A 22005-nucleotide genomic window follows, 5' to 3' on the forward strand; every position below is an offset into this window, starting at 1 on the left:
TGTCTTTCATTTTTCTTAAAACCCATAGAAGAGTGAGAACATTCTGCGTCTTTCTCTCCTGACTTATTTCACTCAGCATAATAAATTCCATGTACATCCATGTATAGGAAAATTTCATGACTTCACCTCTCCTGAAGGCTGCATAATATTTCATTGTGTATATGTACCACTTTCCTTAGCCATTCATCTGTTGAAGGGAATCTTGTTTTTTTCCAGAGACTTTCTATGATAAATAGCGCTGCAATGAATATAGGTGTAAGGAAGGGATTTTTGTATTGTATTTTTGTGTTTCTAGGGTATATTCCTAGGAGTGCTATAGCTGGATTGTATGGGAGCTCATTATCCAGTTTTTTGAGGAATCTCCACATCACTTTCCAGAAAGGTTAAACTAGACAGCATTCCCAGCAGTGGATAAAAGTTCCTTTCTTCATCCCCACCAACACAGCTTGTTCTCATTCTCTGTAATGTGTGCCAATCTCTGTGGTGTGAGGTGGTACCTCATAGTTGCTGTGATTTGCATCTCCCTAATGATCAGTGATGTGGAGCATTTTTCATGTGCCTTTAGGCCATTTGTATTTCTTCTTTATCAAAGTGTCTGTCCATTTCTTCTCATTTTTTGATAGGATTAGATGCTTTTCTCTTGTAAAGTTCTGTCAGTGCCTTGTATATTTTGGATATTAGCATCTTATCTGATGGGTATTGGGTGAACAGTTTCTCCCACTTAGTAGGTGGCTCTTGTATCCTGGGCACTATTTCCGTTGAGTTGCAGAAGCTTCTCAGCTTAATATATTCCCATCCGTTAATCTCTGATTTCACTTGTTTGGGGAGTGCAGTTTCCTCCTTGAAAATGCCATTAGTCTCAATGTCCTGGAGTGTTTACCTATGTGTTATTCTATATACCTTATGGTATTAGGTCTGATATTCGAGGTCTTTAATCCATTTAGATTTTACCTTTGTACATGATGTTAGCTGGGGGGACTAAGTTCACTTTTTTGCAAGTGGCTAGCCAGTTGTGCGAACACCATGTGTTGAAGAGGCTTTCTTTGCTCCATTTATATTTCTCTTCCTCCTTTATCAAAGAATAGGTGATTGAATGTCTGGGGAACATTCTCTGAGTACTGAAACCTATTCCACTAATCTGAGGGTCTGTCTTTGATAACTATTGCTTTGTAATACAGTTTAAAGTTGGGTAAGTAATGTCTCCCATATTCTTTTTCCCAATGATTTCTTTAGCTATTTGAGGGTGTTTATTGTTCCAAATGACAAAAGTGACTGATCCACTTCTTTGAACAATGGGTATCATTAGAGGGATCACATTAAATATGTACAATGCTTTGGGGAGTACTGCCATATTAATGATGTTAATCCTGCCAATTCATGAGCAGAGTATGTGTTTCCATTTCTGTTTGTCCTCCCTTATTTCTTGGAGCAGAGTTTATAATTTTCTTTGTATAGGTCCATCACATATTTAGTCAAGTTGGCTACAAGATATTTGAGTTTGTGTGGCACTGATATGAATGGGGTTGTTTTCTTAATGTCTATTGCTTCCCTATTATTATTGGTGTATAGAAAGGCCATTGATTTTTGTGTGTTAATTTTGTAGCCTGCCACCTTGCTATATGAGTCTATTGTTTCTAGAAGCTATTTGGTAGAGTCTTTAGGGTTTTCTAAGTAGAGTATCATGTCATCTACAAACAGTGATAGCTTGACTTCTTCCTTTCCTATCTGGATTCCCTTGATATCTTTGTCTTGCCTAATCGCTATAGCAAGTAGTTCCAGTGCTGTGTTGAATAGGAGTGGTGAGAAAGGACAGCCTTGCCTTGTGCCAGAATTAATAGAGAAGGCTATTATATTTTCTCCATTGAGGATAATATTTGCCATTGGCTTGTGTTAGATGGCCTTAACTATATTGAGAAAGGTTCCTTTCATTCCAATCTTGCTGAGAGTTTTTTTTTTTATCAAGAATGGGTGTTGAACCTTATCAAATGCTTTCTCTGAATCTATTGATATGATCATGTGATTTTTATTTCCCATGTTGTTGATGTTGTGTATTATGTTGATAGATTTACGTACGTTAAACAATTCTTGCATTCCTAGGATGAAACCTTCTTGATCATAATGAATGATCTTCTTGATGAGGCATTGGTTCTTTATTTTTTGTTTCCAGGAAAGTTTTGATTTCCTCTTTGATTTCATCTCAAAACTACTGGTTATTCAGTATGAGGCTGTTTAAATTTCAGGTGTTCAAGTTTTTCTTCTGTGTCCCTTTGGAGTTCACATATAATTTCAGAGCCTTGTGGTCAGCAAAGGTAGCCTGCAAAATTTCTATCCTCTTGATATTATGGAGGTATGTTTTATGTGCCAGCATGTAGTCTATCCTGGAGAATGTCCCATGTACATTGGAGAAGAATGTGTATCCAGGTTTCTGGGGGTGGAGTATATTATATATATATATATACATATATATACATACTTATATATATACATACATACATATATATACATATATACATACATACATATATATATATATATTATATATAGACTAGGCCGCTTTCTTCCATTTCTCTTTTCAGGTCTAATATATTCTTGTTGGGTTTCAGTCTGGTTGACTGATCAAGTGTTGACAAAGCCGGGTTGAGGTCTTCCACAATAATTGTTTTGTAATTGGTATTCTTTTTCAGATTTGTCAACAATTGTATTAAATATTTTGCTGGACCCTCATTCAGTACATATATGTTTAGGAGAGTGATTTCTTCCTGCTGTGTATATCCCTTGATTAATACAAAATGTCCATCTTTATCCCTTATTGTTGCAAATCAGCCTTTGATGGGGTTGTCTGATGGAGGGATGGAGGATGAGGTCTTTCCCCTCCAGCTCGGAGCACATGTCTGCCACCCTGTTCAGCCGGTGGTTATGAGGTGAAGCAGTGGGTAAACAGCTAGCAGACAGTCAGGCTTGTGGAAATATTTGCTTTATTCGGTATACAAGACTGAAGCCCAAAGCCTCAGCATTATTTCCAGCCAAAAAGCGCCCCCGCCTTCCACAGACCCTTACTTTTATCTCCCAGAATCAGTTACCACCCAATGGTGAGATCAGGTACCACCCAATGGTGGGAGCAGGATCAGGTACCACCCTAGGGTGGAAGCAGAATGCCAGGTCACACCCTAGGGTAGGGCGAATCACTGATCAGGGTAGGGTCAGTAACATAATAATTTCATTGAAATGTTTACATACACAGCAATTTCCGTTTGTTTTTAGTAATAGTTAATGTTTCCAATGGTATAATGTTTTACTGTGTATTTTAATGTAATTAGTCTGTTTTTTAAAATGTATGTTATGCATTTATGCTATAGTACTTGTGTTTAGGGAAGGTTAATAGGAACAATAGTTCCCCAATAAATAATTTATATAGTATTAAAAGTATAAGAACATGAAAGTTCCAGGATAGAGCTTGGTAAAAAGCATTAAGAGAATTTTAAGTTGTATGGTATATTTTGCAGAAATGTTATGTTTTTTGGAAAGGGCTGGTGTGTTAATTTTCACTTTATTACTTTGTTGCTACGGAAATATTACCTGCCTTTGGCTAAAGGCGGAGTCAGGATTACAAAAGCTTCATTTATATTTCAGAGAAGAGAGAGACGTGACTCCACTCTGGATTTAGGTATATCTACCTGCAAGACACGCCCATTCTGAGAGGGGTCTTGGGCGGATATTACATCTATCTTTACCTGCAAGACCCCGCCCATTCCTGGGAGGAGTCTTGGGAAGGTTAAATAAGGCCTCTGACCCAAGGAATTACTAGCAGTGGTCCTCAAACTATGGCCCGTGGGCCACATATTGTATTTGTATCTGTTTTGTTTCTTCATTGCAAAATAAAGATATATGCAGTGTGCATAAGAATACGGGCCGGGCGGTGGCGCTGGAGGTAAGGTGCCTGCGCTAGCCTAGGACGGATCACGGTTCGATCCCCCGGCGTCCCATATGGTCCCCCAAGAAGCCAGGAGCAACTTCTGAGCGCATAGCCAGGAGTAACCCCTGAGCATCACAGGGTGTGGCCCAAAAACCAAAAAAAAAAAAAGAATTCGTTCATAAGTTTTGTTTTTACTATAGTTAGACCCTCCTATGGTCTGAGGGACAGTGAACTGGTCCCCTGTTTAAAAAGTTTGAGGACCCCTGAATTAAGGTCTTTGCTAGGATGGAGAGGTAAGAGGAGGAGACATGGCTGAAAGAAGTTAAGACGCAGGACAAGCTAAGGATAGCATGCATAAAGGGTTGAGATTGACCACACATGTGGTGGATTGGGTACCTTCCTGGAGCCTGTCTGAGTGAGTCTGATTCCTGCCGCGACCACCTGAAGATGATGACCTGCTGGTTAATGGGGGGTGGAGCCACGTGGCCGGGGCTTAAGGACAAAGGCCTCCATCCACCATCCACACCTATCCAAAGGGCTGTTTTACTACACTTAGAACTTTTCTGAGTATAAAGTTTGCATCATCTGATATCAGTATGGCCCATCCAGCTTTTTTAATGGGTGTTGTTTGCTTGAATGATTTTCCTCCAGCCTTTTATTTTGAGTCTATATTTGTTCTGACTATTCAAGTTCATTTCTTGTAGGCAGCAGAAGGTTGGATTGAGTGTTTTTTGTTTTTTTTTATCCATTTAGCCACACTGTATCTCTTAACTGGTGCATTTAGTCCATTGACATTGAAAAAAAGAATGTCGTGGGATTTGTGTTGAAGTTTCTTGTGTCTGTTGGTCAGTCTTGTCTTAAAGTAGGTCTTTCAGTTTTTCTTTTAAGGCTAGTTTTGAGTCTGTAAAGTTTCTGAGCTGTTCTTTGTGAAGCCATGTATTCTTCCTGCAAACCTGAGAATGAGTTTTGCTCGGTGCAGTATTCTAGGCGAAGCATTTATTTCATTGAGTTTTGTCACTATGTCCCACCAGTGCATTCTGGCCTTTAATGTTTCTGGTGACAGGTCTGCTGTAAATCTCAAGGATATTCCCTTGAATGTAATTTCCCTTTTTGATCTTGCTGCTTTCAGAATTCTGTCTCTATCTGTGAGATTCGTCATTGTGACTAGAATGTGTCTTGAGGTGTTTTCTCTGGGGTCTCTTTTATTTGGTACTCTTTAGGCATGCATGATTTGATTGCATGCATTCTTTAGCTCTGGTAGTTTCTCTTTAATGATGTTCTTGACCATTGATTCTTCCTGGAGATTTTCTTCCTGGGTCTCTGGGACTCCAATGTTTCTTAAGTTGTTTCTGTTGAGCTTATCATAAACTTCTATTTTCATCTGTTCTCATTCTTTGACTAATTTTTCCATTGTCTGATCATTTGCTTTAAGGCTTTTTTCCAATCTCTTCTCCTGTATGGAGTTGTTGTGTATCTCATCTTCCAGAGCACTAATTCTATCCTCGGCTTCTGTTACCCTGATGGAGAGGTTATCCATTTTGTCATTCAATTCGTCTACTGAGTTTTTCAGACCTGTTATTTGACCTGTTATTTCAGTTTGGAGTTTTCTGATTTCTGTCTTCATATTTTCTTGGTTCTTATTAGTGTTCTGTTCAACTTAATCCATGGTTTCTTTGAGTTCTGTGAGCATCCTCCATATTTCTTCTCTAAACTCCATATCTGAGAGACTCACTAGTTGGTTGGCCTTTTTCTGGTCATCAGAGTTGCCATCTTCATTCTCTATGCCTGGTGCTGGCCTGTATTATTTCCCCATTGCCACACTTGTGTTTTTTTCTACATGTTGTGGTGGTATGCATTGGCTAAATGATGTGTGCGGCCATGCTTCTCTGGCTCCACCCTTTCTGGGCGGGTCAACTCACCTCCAAGGAAGGGTAGCCATCTAGGGATGAAGCCACACAGAGGATCAAATCTTAGGCCTGAGCATGCAGCAGAGAAAACAGTCCAGAGAAATATACTCGGCTTCAGAGATCCAGGACGGTTACTAGTGTGATTTTTTTCTGCATGTTACAGAAAGAGCACATGGCCACGAAGCAAAGCGGAGTGGCTGTGTTCTTCTGTAGCCTCTAGGACTGCGATTTTCTCAGGGTCCTTTTCAACCCACTCATGAGAGCTACAGGACATGGGACAGTAGATAAACATGCACAGGCAACACTTACGGTCTCTCACAGTTGGGAACCAGTCGGCAGGCACAGAGTTGTATAGCCTGATGTCACAAATGGGAGACCGGCCTTTTTGCAATTTACTGTGGATAGCCAGTTTTCACTGGAGGACACAGTCCTTTTTGGCTTTCTATCCCCTCCTGGGTTACTGTAGGAGAGCGATTTTTGCTGGGCCCGTTTAGGCCCCCCTCACAAGAGGTTCAGGACAGAGGACAGTAGAAAAACATGCACAGGCAACACTCACAGTCTCGCGCAGTTGGGAAATATTCAGGCAGGTGCAGATTTCTGTAGAATTCCCTTTCTAATGTCCCCAATATTAACTGTGCCTATGCAGGAAAAAAAAAAGCACAAAATAATCTTTTTTATTTATTTATCTTTTGACTACTTTGTTTTGGTGTGAACATTGAAGTTGTTGTCTCCAATTTTTTCTTTCCTTTTTGTGCTCTGTCATATTTTTATTTCAGGACCGTGGCTATTATGTGGTACTTGTCTTTATTGCTGTAGTGCTCACTGGATTTTTTTATCTGATATTTCTTTTTTTATTGTTGTGATGTTTCAATTCCTTTTTCCCTTTACTCTCTCAAACTGAGCTTGAGATCCTCTAAAAGGATCTGCCCATTTCTGGCTTATTTGATTTTTACCCCATCTTATTGCTTTTCTTTCTTCAAACAACACCACGCAACTTGAACTATCTAGTTTTGCCTCTCAAACAGAGGGGGAAATAATGGAGGGTACCAAGACCAAACAATTGTATGATCACTAAGTAGTAAGCTAGACAGAGTGGTCCAGTTATACTAGCAGCCCAGGGGAAGAAAATGGGGAATGTGGGATGCAAGATGTGAACAGGGATGGAGGAGGGACAAATTTGGTGATGGGAATTTCCCTGATTCAATGTTAATATGTACCTAAATATAACTGTGAAAGATATGTAAGCCACTATGGTCAAAATAAAAATTATATATATAAATAAAAAATAACAGTTTTCACTATTTTATTTCATTTAGTAAATACAAATATCAGATGCAATGAAATATGTCAGAAAAGACATCATAAAACCTCCTTTAAAACTGGTATACATAATGAAAAAGCTATAAAACTACTGCATCGTTAATTATGCTCAAAATAAGCTGCTTTTCAAATGTATCTTTAAAAGGAAATTATTGCTAACCTTAAAAATGAACAAATTCTATAATTTTTACAAATTTGTTGACATTTTTCATCAAGAAATTATGTCTGGGGCCAGAGTAACAGCACAGGGGTAGGGTATTTGCCTTGCATGCAGTTGACCCGGGATGAACCCGGGTTTGATGTTCGAATCCAATATGGTCCCCTGAGCCTGCCAGGAGTGATTTCTGAATGCAGAGCCAGGAGTAACCCATGAGCACCACCAGGTGTAACCCCCCAAACAAACAAATAAATAAATAATGTCTGAGTTCTCCTCCCCTTGAAACTGAGTACACCATTGTGATCATAATAGAATTAAACAAGTGAGCGGGAAGGGACTGGCCTTGTTCATGGGCTATTGAACATGTTTCATCTCCTTTAATGGGCCTACAATTAGCAAATAATGTGGCTAAAATACAATTATTTTAACTTGGTATGATGCAAAGGAACTTTCCAGCTTTATATTCTACCTCACTTATCATATACCGTATGGGGAAGAAATATATTAACAAAAAATGTCTCTAAACATCATGGTGACTAACATCTAGAAAATGAGTAAAGTTTTACTAGAAGTCTCTGCTCAATGTTCTGTAAAAATAATAAAGTTGCCATGTATCTATAGAAAGTTACATGAAATATCTGATGCAACAAAAATAGGAATTTACCAACTAAGAATTTAAAGAAAGAAATAAATGCACTTAATAATTTATTTTCCTCTTTTTCCAAACTACTATTTAACTAGAGCTGGCTCTTCTTCTTTTCTTCTAAAAAAGGACTTCTTTTCAAAAAAAATTTTTTTCTGATATATAGCCAGCAAAAATCGGTGGGAAAGTTTGAAGATGTCCAAAAAAATTACAACATATTTTTCTTATCTCTTATATCTTTTATCTGTAACTCATCTTTATATTATTTGTCAATTTATGTGCTATGTGAATCTTAAAGTTCATTTGAGTATGCATTGAGAATGTATGTTGGAATCATGTGTTGAAACAGTGAGTGCTTTTTTACTATGACTAAGTATATTATAGATATGTAAACTTTAACCAGCCGCTTTACGTAGGTCAAAACTGGCCTCAGAGAAAAGCAAGGGAAAAAAATGTACTTGACTTTTAAATGCAAGCACTTCAAGGTTTTAAATCTTGCTCATTTCCCTGAGGGGGAGAGAATCTCCCTGGGAGCCCATGTTTGTATGCAACAACCAGTTATAGAAATAAGGTCTGGATTTTTTCATTATTTTTCTTTTTTTTTTTATTTTATGAAGACAAAGATGCAAAGAGAGAGGACAAGGTGAAGTTACAATGGGAAGACAATCACCCATAAACAGAACTCTCATTTTCAGCCAAAAAACATTAAGAAAAATAAAACGAAACACATGCACAATTACTTTGTCCTTCAAGTCCCCAGATTGTAGTACATTATAACTTTTCTTAGCAGTACACAAAGCAATCTAAAGCCACAAAATTTATGTAACTTCTTTAACTTTAAAGACTATAGTATTGTTGACACAGTTGGTCATAATACATTGTTTCATTAAGGATGAGTCAAAGGAGCACAGCAAAAAGGTGTTAGAGTGGCAATAGTTGGCATAGGCACAGCAAAATATAGGGGACATGGAAAGGAAAAGCCTTGGCCTAAATACAAGGAGACCTTACCCTTGAATTTTTCTGGCATAAGACCAACTCTAGGCTCCAGGCATATGAGGTTGTCCAACCCAAGTCATTGTCTGTAGTGCCAATACACTTTTTTCACACAGTCAGTTGTTGGTGTCAGGTTTCTGTAGCTAAGGATCCTGGAATATGTCCATATACTACATCAAAGTCAGGATGATGTGGAGCATCCTTTAGTTTCATCTCACAATTAGAGGTTGATGCAGAGAGTTTGGTCCTGAAAGCAGGCCGTTGTTGTTAAGTCTTCTGGGTGTTAAGGGAAGTCTCTGTTGAGTAGGTTTATGCCAGAGCAGTGGTAGGGTCTTCCCTGGTAGAAGATTGCTTTCAGCTGATGTTGTACACAACCATGCTTGTTTTGTAGATGGCATCCCTCGTTCAGGGGTAAATGGACAATGCCTGTTCTTCTGAGGCCTGAGCCAGGTCATTATGACAATGTTCAGGGTGTAAGGTCCCACTGCAATTACAAGATTTGTGTGTTCCCATACTATTAGATAAGAACATGTTTGTATATATAATAATTTCCCATTTTAATGTGCCTATCAAAGGAAGAATAATGCCACATGGTGTAATTGGTGCCAATGGGAAACTAGAACAAGTCCAACAATCCCCTTGACTTGGTTCTAACATAAACTTTAAATGGAGGGACAGTTCTACAGACTTCTTTATTAAACAGGTAACAAAGAGAAGGACAGACAAAACAAATACATAGAGGGGAAATTTTGAAATAGTTGGGTGGGGTGTTAAATTTAGTGAACCACTTTGTCTGTGATTTGACTTATACATTATTGAAGGCAAAAAGGGTAAATGGGGGGAAATAACGGTTGGGACTGAGGCAGTAAAGGACTAGAAATGAGCATTGTAGGGTAGTGTCAAGGGCACAATACAAGATGGATATTATGCATATATAAAATATATGCATAGAATACTATAAATATATATATTTTTGAAAATGGAGACCAATTGCCAGTGACTGCCCCAACACAACCCAATACAACATCTGCCCTCTGTCCTCTGTGTACCCTTTCCCCTAGTGTAGGGAGAGGGGAGGGGAACACCTAAGGAACCCTATAGAGTCCATCTGGAACTCACCTACTGGCCACCTGGCTGGCACCCAGGGAAGGCCTGGAGTCCAGGGAAGAAAGAGGGGAACGGGCTGGGGACCTGCCAACCTTCCCAGCACCCCCAAGCTAGGGAGAAGGTCGTCAGCCTGGAGCCTCCACAAACCCCATGCCTGGCAAGAGCTAGTCTCCAGAACCAGAAAGGATTCGATAGGGAACCGGAAGCCATATATCTGCCTGCCCTCCTCCTCATACCCCTCGCTCCCAAGTGTAAGGAGGAGGGAAGTCTGAGGACCCCTATAGAGTCCACCTGGAACTCACCAACTGGCCACCTAGCCGGCACCCAGGGAAGGCCTGGAGTCCAGAGGAGAAAGTGGGGGGCGGATGGCTGGGGGCCTGCCAAACCTCCCAGACCCCCCAGCTATCTTTTTGTCTAGCTTCTTGCTAGACATGTCTAGCAAGGCCCCCAGCCATCCCTAATTTCTAATTAAGAATAATCTAATGTTTTTTATAAATTTCTATATTTTTTATCTATATTATATATATCTAATTTCTAGATAAAATTTCTAATTTCTAATTAAGAATAATCTGGGGTCGGAGAGATAGCATGGAGGTAGAGCATTCGCCTTGCATGCAGAAAACAGTGGTTCGAATCGGGGCATCCCATTTGGTCCACCGAGCTTGCCAGGAGTGATTTCTGAGCATAGAGGTAGGAGTAACCCCTGAGCACTGCTAGGTGTGACCCCCCCCCAAAATCTAATGTTTTATATAAAAATTCTAGAAATTAAGGATTTAGATGCTCTTAAACTCATGTTACAGTGCTTATAAAATCAGAACTATATAACTTATATAACCTAAATTATGAAATTGCAATTTATATTTTAATGGTTGCTCTATGAGTTCAGCAAGTGTGACAAGATTTTGCCTCTTTTCTTAGCATCTCCAATATGTTATTGTGCTACTTAATGGCTATCATAGTTTGCATATATACAGACAGGAAGCTCTCTGCAGTGTGGATTAATCCTCTTGCAGATAGAAATTTAAGCCAACTAAGGGACTCTACAGCCATCTATGGGTGTCACAAGGATCCAATCTTACTAAATTTATGCTAAAGAGCATAATGTAAAATTATTCTGCTACCTAGAAATAAAATTTAAAGTTAGCTGTAAATTTTCAGTAGTATATATATTGAATTAAATACATTTTAGAGGACTTAAACCCAATTCTCTGGGTTATGTGCACATTACTTATTGGTTGTAACAGACTGGTCATGAGTAACGAAGTTTAAATACAACCACCAATCTAATTTAAACCTTACCAGAAAAATCTTACCCTGAAATTAAAGTGAGAAAATAACAGTAAATGTAACTCAGCTGTGTTTTCTCCCTGCATAGTATTAAAAAGTTTTTCCTAAGTAAGACTGACAGTGTGTCTTCACACAAATGCCGGTTAATAAGTATGATCTACATTAATAACTGTCACATATATTACTTGCTAGTTAACTCTTTCCATTTTATCTAAATAAAAATTCCTTTTAAGTATAGAGTAATTATTTTATATATTAATTATAACTAAATTCAATTTAACTTACAATTATGGCAAAATTTTTGCTTATTTTATTTTCCTTATCTTTCTAGCCTCAAAAATAGCTATTTTAACCACTATTTTATTAATTACTTATATATGTAGTACATTCAAATATTGTAACTAGACTAAGAAATTTATCTTCATAACAATTTTGAAAAATAATGCTATGATACTTTGACTTAATTTTTGTTATCATTTCAGAAAAAAATCTGTCCTCCCATAAAGAGAGGAACACTTTCAGCTCCTAGGCCTGGTCTGCTCAAGTATATTACATATATACATATATATTACATTATATATAACATATAGTGGAATATTCCACTATCTAATTAATCTGATCTTTTTCAGAAATTAAAACTGTAGAATCAAACCATGTAGAATCAACTGCATCACTTGGAGTCAGGTAGCATAAAACTTTCATCTTTTCTTACAGGTAGAAACTACAGCTCTTTGTCACCCTAAAAACAAAGGATGGACCTTTTCTGCCACACTCCCTTTATATTTATTTCTAAGATTATAAAAACCTCTAGAATATAACATCTAGACGGGAAGCCTGTAGCTTCCCCTGAAATACTTAAGCTATTAGAAATTGAGACAGGTCTAGAGACATTTTCTCTGGGACCCAGTTAAGAGTAAGCAACAATATTATATGCACTAACACCTAGTTTAAGTTTCCAGTTTTACAGAAAGAAAATGCAGGAACTGCCTAGTTGCCTGGACAGAGTCCCCACCTGGATGTACAGAAAAAGGACTCTGCAGATTCAGCTGACTCAAACAAAAGGGACCAGAATGCAGACATGCTGGAAACTCCTGTTGACCACTAACTACTGGAGACTGCATGCCTGAGAACAGATGACATCAAGGCCCGTAGCTGAAAGACAAAATGCCTCCTGACTGCACCTTATAGTATTTCAATACTAAAAATATTGATTCTTGCTCTTATGTATAAATGTTTCTTGTTACGCATATTTTGTTTAACAAGCAGCTACTATATAGTTTCAATGTCCTATCTATAATTACTGTTATATAAAAAAAAAATAAAGGAGACTTAGCAGATAAGCAATCTACCTAATACCTACCAGTATTCCTATCAAAACTTGTTTATATATTCTATTGTTTTTATATTGTTAATTCTTTTATTCTAAACTTTAAATTCGCTATGCTTATGGCAGGAACAGAAGATATTAGTATTACTCCAATTTTTTTGCTCATTATAATTTTCTCACATAAAGTGCTTTACTTGAAAGATTCTCAGTCTTTATATATTAAAGTAACCAGCCTATGTTTAAGTCCTCATAAGATAGATAACTGATATCCTAGTCTTCATCCTATTTTGACCAATTTAGCTGATATAAGTTTTATATTAATTACAACTTCTGTATCCTACATTGCTAGGACCAGATTGCTAATTATTAAATTTTTGGTGCTGTTTGTGTACTGCTAAGAAATGTTATAATGTACTACAATCTGGGGACTTGAGGGACAAAGTAATTGTGTTTTTATTTTTCTTAATGTTCTTAATGAAAGCTCAAAACTCAGGTGATTTGGAATGCACTTGGGCAACGCTGGCAGTGGGAGGTGAACACTGGTGGTGGGATTGGCCCTGATTCATTGTATGTCTGAAACCCAACTAGGAAGGACTCTGTCAATCCCAATGATTTCAATAAAATAATTTTTTTTAAAAAAGGCATTACTGATCATTCAGTATAGTAGTATTTGACTATTTTGCAAAGTAGAGACAAGAGGGAAAACCTCCACAAAATAATCATTTTATGTCTTGCTCACACTGCATAGAATTATTGGGAAAGATTATTTTTCTATGCATGCTTTTTGTTCGTTTGTTTTGTTTTGGAGCCATACCTGGTGACACTGAGGATTTACTCCTGGTTATGTGCTCAGAAATCACTCCTGGCTTGGGGGACCATTCGGGTCACCAGAGGATTGGAGTCCCCCTTACTGCTTGTGCCAACACTTCGGCTCCTATGCATGCTTCTTAATTTCCTTATGCTGAAAATAATTTTTATTCTAAAATAGCATATTTTGGGTGACATATTCCATCAAAACAAGTCTACAAAGAAAAATGAATAATCGAATTGCATGTATATGTGCAGTAAGAAATATGTATAAGAGGTGTAGATTTGCCAGGGACTGAAAGCGAGGCACTCAGTCAAAGTCTGTAATATGCTTAATTTTCATTCAAGAGACTGTCAACCTGACAGCCAGTACAATAACCTTATTCATAAGAATTTCATAAACAAATAAAAGTTCATAAGAGTATTTCATAAAAAAAATATAAGTTTTAGGACTTGCAAATAAAAGATAAAGAATTCAGATAAACTGGTTTGATCACTAGGATAACTATGATTAAGTAATATTCTTTAAAGCCAGAGGGTAGTTCCTTGACAAGTTTCTGTTGTTGGTTGGCAGATAAGGACTTTTTTCCAAACAATTTGACAGAAATCATAAATAAAATGAAAAGCTACTACGTGTAATTATCTTTGTGTAAATACAGCACACACTCTTTTTTCCCAAATTCTCCTAAATAGGCGTACTACCCATCTAATGTTTACTCAAAACAATTCTATACTCTTGTTATCTCCCATTTAACTGTAAGATTTTGGGGAGGCAGGAGCCCCTCCAGAAATAGGGTGCAAACAATTAGCTTTACACATAATAACTTCCAAATATCTAAGGTAGTCCATAGTAACTAGTCATTCTTAGATTCTGATAGACTAACACTTCCAATATCATAATGCAGCAAAAAAAATTTTTATGAAGCCTACTTACTCATCATATAGTATATACCACAGGTCCTAAAACGACATAAGTTTTTACATTGAAAATGGACTTATTTAAATGTAATTCACTAAAGTCTGTGATTATAACAAAAACAAAACATTAAAAACTATTAATCATAAATTACTTTAGAGTGCTAGATTATGAGTTTGGGGGGAAAAGCATAAACATAGAAAATGCACTTTCAGTGCACTGAATTCAGTGTGGAATCTGGAAATTAATTATTTTTAAAATTTAGGTACTAGGATTTACAATACTGCTCATAACAGAGTCTCACGCACACAATGTTCCAACATCACATCTACCACCAGAAGAATAATCAATTCATTCTTGCACAAATTTTTTCATTAAAAATAAATCCAAAAGGGAATGACGATTATTGTCTATATCCATATGTGGGAAGCATGACAAAGTACCCAAAATTGTATTCCAGGTGGAGGCAGTACTGGGTTTATCAAAGTATAAGTGTGTCCTAATATAAAAGGCACTAATATTAACTGAAAGGATAATAAGCAATATAGTCCCCAGCAATCTCCATCTGTAGATATCAAGGAAAATATAAGGGAAAACTCTAAAATGCCATTTGGAACTTTCTCTTGGTAGTTTTATTGTGTACTTCCTTTCTTGGTCTTATAATAGAAAACTGTTTAACATTATCACTTAAGTGGTACCGCTCAGCCATATCAGAACCGTAGCAGCTTCATATACAAAGTTATAAACTCTGAATAGACAGACACATGGGAAAGACACAGACTTGATATCCAACTTCATTTTTTCCTGATTTTAACCATTCTATATTTTCTTTGTGCATGTTTACTTTTTTGTTTTTAAGTAACTTGAGTGATAGAAATATAATAGAAATTATCTATATATAAATATATAGAGAAATTTAATAAAAATAGAAATTATCACATAGTAGGCAGATTTTCCAAATTATTTTTTTTCTCCAGGCACAATACAACACAATTTTTTAAAGCTAAATATTAAAAATGAAGGGTTAGCTGCTGATAAAAAGAAGCAAATGCCATAAAATCTTTTTTGTTTGTTTGTTTTGGGGTCACATCACACCTGGTGATGCTGAGGGGTTACTCCTGGTTATGAGCTCAATCGCTCCTGATATGGGACACCAGGGATAGAGCCAAGGTCCCTCCTAGGTTAGCGAGTGCAAGGCAAACGCCCTACCACTTGTGCCACCATTCCAGCCCCATAAAATCCTTTTTGTACTTACACAGTACAACTCAGAAATCACTTGAAACTCCTATCATAATTACGAATATCCTACTCACTGTGTTATTGCTCCAGCTCCCCCATAAACTTTCTTGATTAACCATTACTTGATTGACAATTACCTAAAGTTTCACATGTTATAGATCTGTCCAAGACACTGTACAAATGAAGGCCTTATGAATTATATTTCCTAACTAACATATAAACCTCTACATGTATTTGATTTCCACTTGATTTTGAGTTGGATATTACTTTTCCCAATTCAACCAAATACAGTAGTTCCTCATTTTTGAAGCTGGGAAAGCTATTTTTGAAATTTGATTACACATTCTCTATTTTGGAGTCACTTTCATTTACTAAGCAAGCTAAAAACCCAACATTTTCTTATCGTTGTTTTTGGCTAAATGTGGCAAGCATATGGGGGACCATATATGGTGCCGAAGATGGAATCCAGGTTGACCCTTATGCAAGGTAAATGTCCTGCTGCTGTACTGTCACCCAAGAAAAAACTTTTTAAGTCCACTGATTACAACTTTTAAGGGGTATCTGATAACGTTCCAACCTCAATGCTTTCATTTTTCTATTAAAATCAGAGCCCAGTGGATACAGCTTACAGGTGGAGAGCCCTACGCATCCAGTGACAATGTACAGGCAGTTCATTCTTCTTACAAGTGAGGTCCTGATGGCTCCGTACAATGATGGAAGGAGCATATTACTGCATCACCGAGAACAGCCCAGCCCCATGAGAAAAGTGAGGGCAATCCCCCAAGTCCAAAAAAAGTAGCCCAAAACAAAACAACGACAAAAAGTAAAGAAAACCTCCAAAAGTCATTCCTCATTTACTGTCTGATCATTCTGGCTGTTTTAAATGCCATGACTTCATGTAAACCTCCTAAGTGGCCTTAAGGGCGGATCCAATGGTTACTGCCCCCGTTTTAAGGAAAGAAAAGAAGAAACAGTAAGGTTAGTCATTTGTCCGACATCACACAGCTCGGAAATGATGGAAAGGAAGCCCAAATCTGGGTTTGTGCTTCCAGAGTTTCAAGGTCTCTTTTGCAAAATACCAACCCCCCCCCCACACACACACACAAAAGGAAGCCCAAATCTGGGTTTGTGCTTCCAGAGTTTAAAGGTATCTTTTGCAACAATACCAACCAACCACACACACACACAGACACACACACACACAGACACACACACACAAGGAAGCCCAAATACACACACACACACACACACACACACACACACACACACACACACAGAGAGACACAACCCAAAGCCAACAGTTGATCCGAGACTAGAAGAGACTTTCCAATAGAAATGAAGTAAACTGACAGACATCCTGTGACTGGGCTAAGAGCACCTCCAAGTCGGGGCGTCTGTCCCCTGCGCGGCGGAGGTGGCGGCCTCCCGAGAGCCGTTCCGCCGAGTCCCACCGGAGAGCGCCGGGCCGAGGTGCTCCTGGGTCTGCAGACCCGGTCCCGACGCGGGGAAGGTGGGCGCAGCGGGCCGGGGCCGGGGCCGCGCCCACCCACCGCGCCCGCTCCGCTTCCTCTGCCCGGGTGCCCGGGCTCGCCTGCCCGCTGCCACCAGCCCCCTGCCCGGCGCCGGGCCGCCGCGCTCCCTACCTGAGCCGGACTCAGCCCACGGACGGACGTGCGCGCGCGCGGCGGGGGTCGGCCGGGTCGGGCCGGGTCGGGCCGGGGCTCCAGGCCGCTGCTCGCGTCCCGCGTCCCGCTTCCCGCTCGCGGCGCTTGGCGGCGCCTCCTCGCGCAAGGGCTCGGGCGAGCGCGGACGTGAGGCCGAGGGGCCGCCGCTCCGCCGCTCTCTCTCGGCCGGGCGGGCCCGCCGCGTCGGCCGCCCGCGCGCTCCTCGCCATTGGCCGGGCCGGGCCGAGCGCGGCGCCCATTGGCCGCGGGCGGTGGGCCGACTCCGCGCGGTGGGCGGGCGGCCGCGCCCGGGGCGCCGGGGTCGGGACGCGGCGGGAGGAGGCCGAGGCGCCCGGAGACGGGGACCCCGAGGGCCGGGCGGGGCGGCCCAGGCGGCGGCAGCCGACCGCAGCTCCGGACTCCCCGCGGAGACCCGGACGGAGGCGCCGCCGCGCACGGGCCGCGGACGGTCGGCGCGCCGGGAATGGCCCGGGGCCGCCCGAGCGCCCTCCGAGGCCTCGGGGATGGAGACGGAGAGCTGGAGCCGCCCCGAACAGGGAGACGACGGGAAAGGAACGGAAAGCGGAGGGGGAAGCCGCCGGAGGGGACGCGGAACTTCTCTCGCGAGCCGCCCTGACGACGGAAAGAGGAACCGAAGGGAAACGCACAGGCGCCGCAAAGTCCAAAACAAACGTCTAGCTACGGCCCCGTCTGTGGCTCTCAGGAGAATAGAGAGTCAGTCCATGGGAAGGGGCTGGGGGTTCTTTTTTATTCTTTGCAGACGGGAAGGTGCAACTGAGTTCCTTCCTATTGGAAGATTTCGAAAACCTTGTTTAGACTTTAGAAAGTCTCAGGTTCTTTTTCTCGCGTAGGATTTATTTGTCCTGCAGGGGAGTGGGTGGATTTTGTTCGAGCTGCACCCACTGGGGTTCAGGAGCGATTCCTGACTGTGCTTCAGAGTGATTCCCGTTGTGTTATGGAACTAAATATGTGCTTCTCAGGATCAAACCGGGTCTGTGACTCCCTGCAAGTCACTTGTCTTCCTAATACTTTTCCTGCCCTTGGTGACATCTGAACCACCTTCATAGCAACAATGCTCTTCAAGTTTTTGCCTTCACCCTGACTCAATCTTGGGAAAATGCCACACTATAAAAATGTGTTTGTTAGTTTTTTTTTCTAGATTCGTAAATTTAATCTACAAAGTTCTCATACTAACCTACTATGATCATTTGTATTCCTGAGATGAATAGTAATTTCCCGTTTATTCTTGACTTTTTTTATTTCATTTATCCCTTTTCCCTTTTCCCTATCTCCTTATTTCTTCTTTTGCGATTCTAGCCAGGACTGTCAATTTTGCTGATTCTTTCAAAAAATTATTCTTGCAAGCAATCATAATTAGTTTTATTCTTTCTTTGTAGTGTGTTTTTGTTTGTTTGTTGGAGGGGGGGGGGGCTTTTGAGTCACTGCCGGCAATACTCAGAGCTTGCTCAGAGCTTGTTCTGCACTCACGAATCACTCAGAGATCACTGCTGGCACATGGGATGCCCTGAATTCAATCCCAGTGAGCTACTTCTAAAGCAATCAGCCTATTCTCTGTTTAGGTCTGGTCCCACTGTTCTTTATTTTCTTATCATTTATTTATGCTTGAATTTTTATCATTATCTAAAGTATTAGTTCTAACTAGGGTTTCCTTTGTTGTTCTTTTTCTAGATTATTCAGGTGTGTGGTTAGGTCATTTAATAGTACCTGTTTGCTTTCTCATAAACACTTTGCTAAGAAATTTTCTCTTGGTATGGCTTTTGTTGTGTCGCATTAATTCTAATAGCTTATGTCAGTCTTATTATTTGTATCCAAGAATTAGCATTCTCTCTCTCTCTCTCTCTCTCTCTCTCTCTCTCTCTCTCTCTCTCTCTCTCTCTCTCTCTCTCTCTCTCTCTCTCTCTCTCTCTCTCTCTCTCTCTCTCTCTTTATTCACACCCGAAAGCACTCAGGGTCTACTCCTGGCTCTATGCTCAGAAATCACCCCTGGCAGGCACAGGGGACCATATGGGATGCCGGGATTCAAACCACCGTCCTTCTGCATGAAAGGCAAATGCCTTACCTCCATGCTATCTCTCTGGCACCATCTTTCTTTCTTCCTTTCTTTTTTCTTCCTTCCTCCCTCCTTTCTTTCTTTCTTTCTTTCTTTCTTTCTTTCTTTCTTTCTTTCTTTCTTTCTTTCTTTCTCTCTTTCTTTCTTTTTTTTTCTTTCTTTCTTTCTTTCTTTCTTTCTTTCTTTCTTTCTTTCTTTCTTTCTTTCTTTCTTTCTTTCTTTCTTTCTTTCTTCTTCCATCCTTCAATTACTTGTTTCTTTCTTGGCTTTTTTTTTTTTTTTTTTTTTTTTTGTATTTCTGGGTCACACCCGGCAGCACTCAGGAGTTACTCAGAAATCCCTCAAAATCACTCCTGGCATATGGGGACCATAAGGGATGTGGAGATTCAAACCACCATCCCTCTGGATCAGCTGTGTACAATGCAAAGGTTCTACCGCTGTGCTATCTCTCCAGCCCCATCTTTCTTGCCTTTTTTACACTTCCTCTTTGACTCAGTGATTGTGTAGTAGTATTTATCAATTTCAAGTTTTTGAGTTTTTCCCCCTAATTAGGTTTGTGATGTAATTCCAGTTTAAAAACACTAAGATCTGAGAGAATATTTGCTATGATTTTTAACTTAGTGAGTTTATGAGGCTTGTTTTTCTCTCCAGCATGTGGCCTATCATAGAGACTGTTACATGCATCCTGGAGAAAAATATGTACTTTTTTGGATATAATTCATTGTAGCGCTATTTACAATAGTCAGATTCTGGAAACAACTCAAATGCCCTTCAACAGATGAATGGCTAAAGACACTGTGGTACATATACACAGCTATGCAGCTGTCAGAAAAAACGATGTCATGAAATTTTCCTATACATGGATGGACATGGAAACTATTATCCTGAGTGAAATAAGTCAGAGGGAGAGAGATAGACATAGAATAGTCTCACTCATCTATGGGTTTTAAGAAAAATAAAGGACATTGGTGTAAGAATGCCCAGAGACAATAGAGATGAGGGCTGGAAGGACCAACTCATGCCATGAAGCTCACCACAAAGAGTGGTGAGTGCAGATAAAAAATAACTATACTAACAACTATCATGACAATGTTAATGAATGAGAGAAGAAATACCTGTGTTGAAATCAGGCAGCTGGGGGGCGGAGAGGGGAAGGAAAGAGACGGAGGGGGGCTTTGATGATGGGAATGTTGCACTGGTGAAGGTGGGAGTTCTTTTATGACTGAAACCCAACTACAAACATGTTTGTAATTATGGTGCTTGAATAAAGATATTATTTAAAAAATAAAATGATCAGTATCAATAAATATTGATAAAAGCATTTCTTCTGTTTCTTCTTGAGGCTGCTGTTTCCATGTTGTCTGGTTGATATATCCAGTTGTGGGGATATGGAATTAAAATAACCCATGATTATTAGATTTCTGTTAATATTTTCCAGATAGTAATTGTTTTTTACATGTTTTGATAAGACTGGTGCATCTGTATTGTCTTTTTCATGTATAGATCATTTGATCATATGTAAAACTCATCTCTCTTTTTATTACCTTTATTAGATTTTTATCTCTTTTTTTGACATTAGTATAGTTGTCTTTACCTCTTTAAACCCTACCCTTTGCCAATATGAGACTTTCAAGTCTTCTACTTTGGCCCTTTGTGTTTATCTTAACAGTGCAAGTAAGTGGAATATAAGCCTGGGTTCAGTTTTGAGATTCACCCAGTCACCCAGTGCTTCTTGATCAATGAGTTCAGGACATGAAAATTCAATAAAATTATAAAAAAAATAAAAATTTAAAGCCATATTTTATGTATGAGCAAATGTGTGTCTTTAGTCCTGTACTTAGGACTTAAAGAGTCTTAAATCCTGTACTATCCCTTAAGAACCTGAAACATTTTTTAAGATTTATTTATGAAATTGTTTTAGAAAACTATATTACTTCTTCTGCGCCTATCTGCCTGTGTTTCTGAATCCCTGAAGGTTTCCTCAGAGGCCTAGGGAGTGCACCCAAATAAAAAACTGCATTTTGAAGCTGCCCAGTGAGTACATTCTGGCTACGGGGGTCGCTGTCCAATAAGCTGAGGTCTCTGGCCTGTGAAGGCTCTGCCCTGCTGTGCCTTTGTTCACTTTGAGGACGGTCAACTAGAGGCAGCATAAGAGCATGGTTGCTTCGCTTTGATTCGCAGCCACACACTCTTTCTAACCAATGAACCCCACCAAAACAAGCAGGAAAAACCACACTACAACCATGACAATGGGGAAAACTTGCAGGCAAGCACCATCCACAGAGAATGAAGATGAAAGCTCCGATGACCTAATAAATTTCAACCTCCTGATTAACTTCTCAGATAAGGAGTTTATAATTGTTCGTAGAACTCAAAAAAAGCATAGATCGATCTGAACAGAACACATAGACAGAAATCAGGAAACTCCAAACTGAACAGAACATATAGACAGAAATCAGGAAACTCCAAACTGAAATAACAGATCTGAAAAACACGGTAGCTCAACTGAAAACCTGAATGGATAGCCTCACTAACAGGGTATCAGCAGCTGAGGAGAGAATCAGAGTACTGGAAGATGTGATGCAGAAAAACTCAACACAAGAGAAGAAATTAGAAAAGAACCTTAAGACAAA

This window comes from Suncus etruscus, chromosome 2, assembly GCF_024139225.1.
Source record: "Suncus etruscus isolate mSunEtr1 chromosome 2, mSunEtr1.pri.cur, whole genome shotgun sequence".
Classification (NCBI taxonomy): Eukaryota; Metazoa; Chordata; class Mammalia; order Eulipotyphla; family Soricidae; genus Suncus; species Suncus etruscus.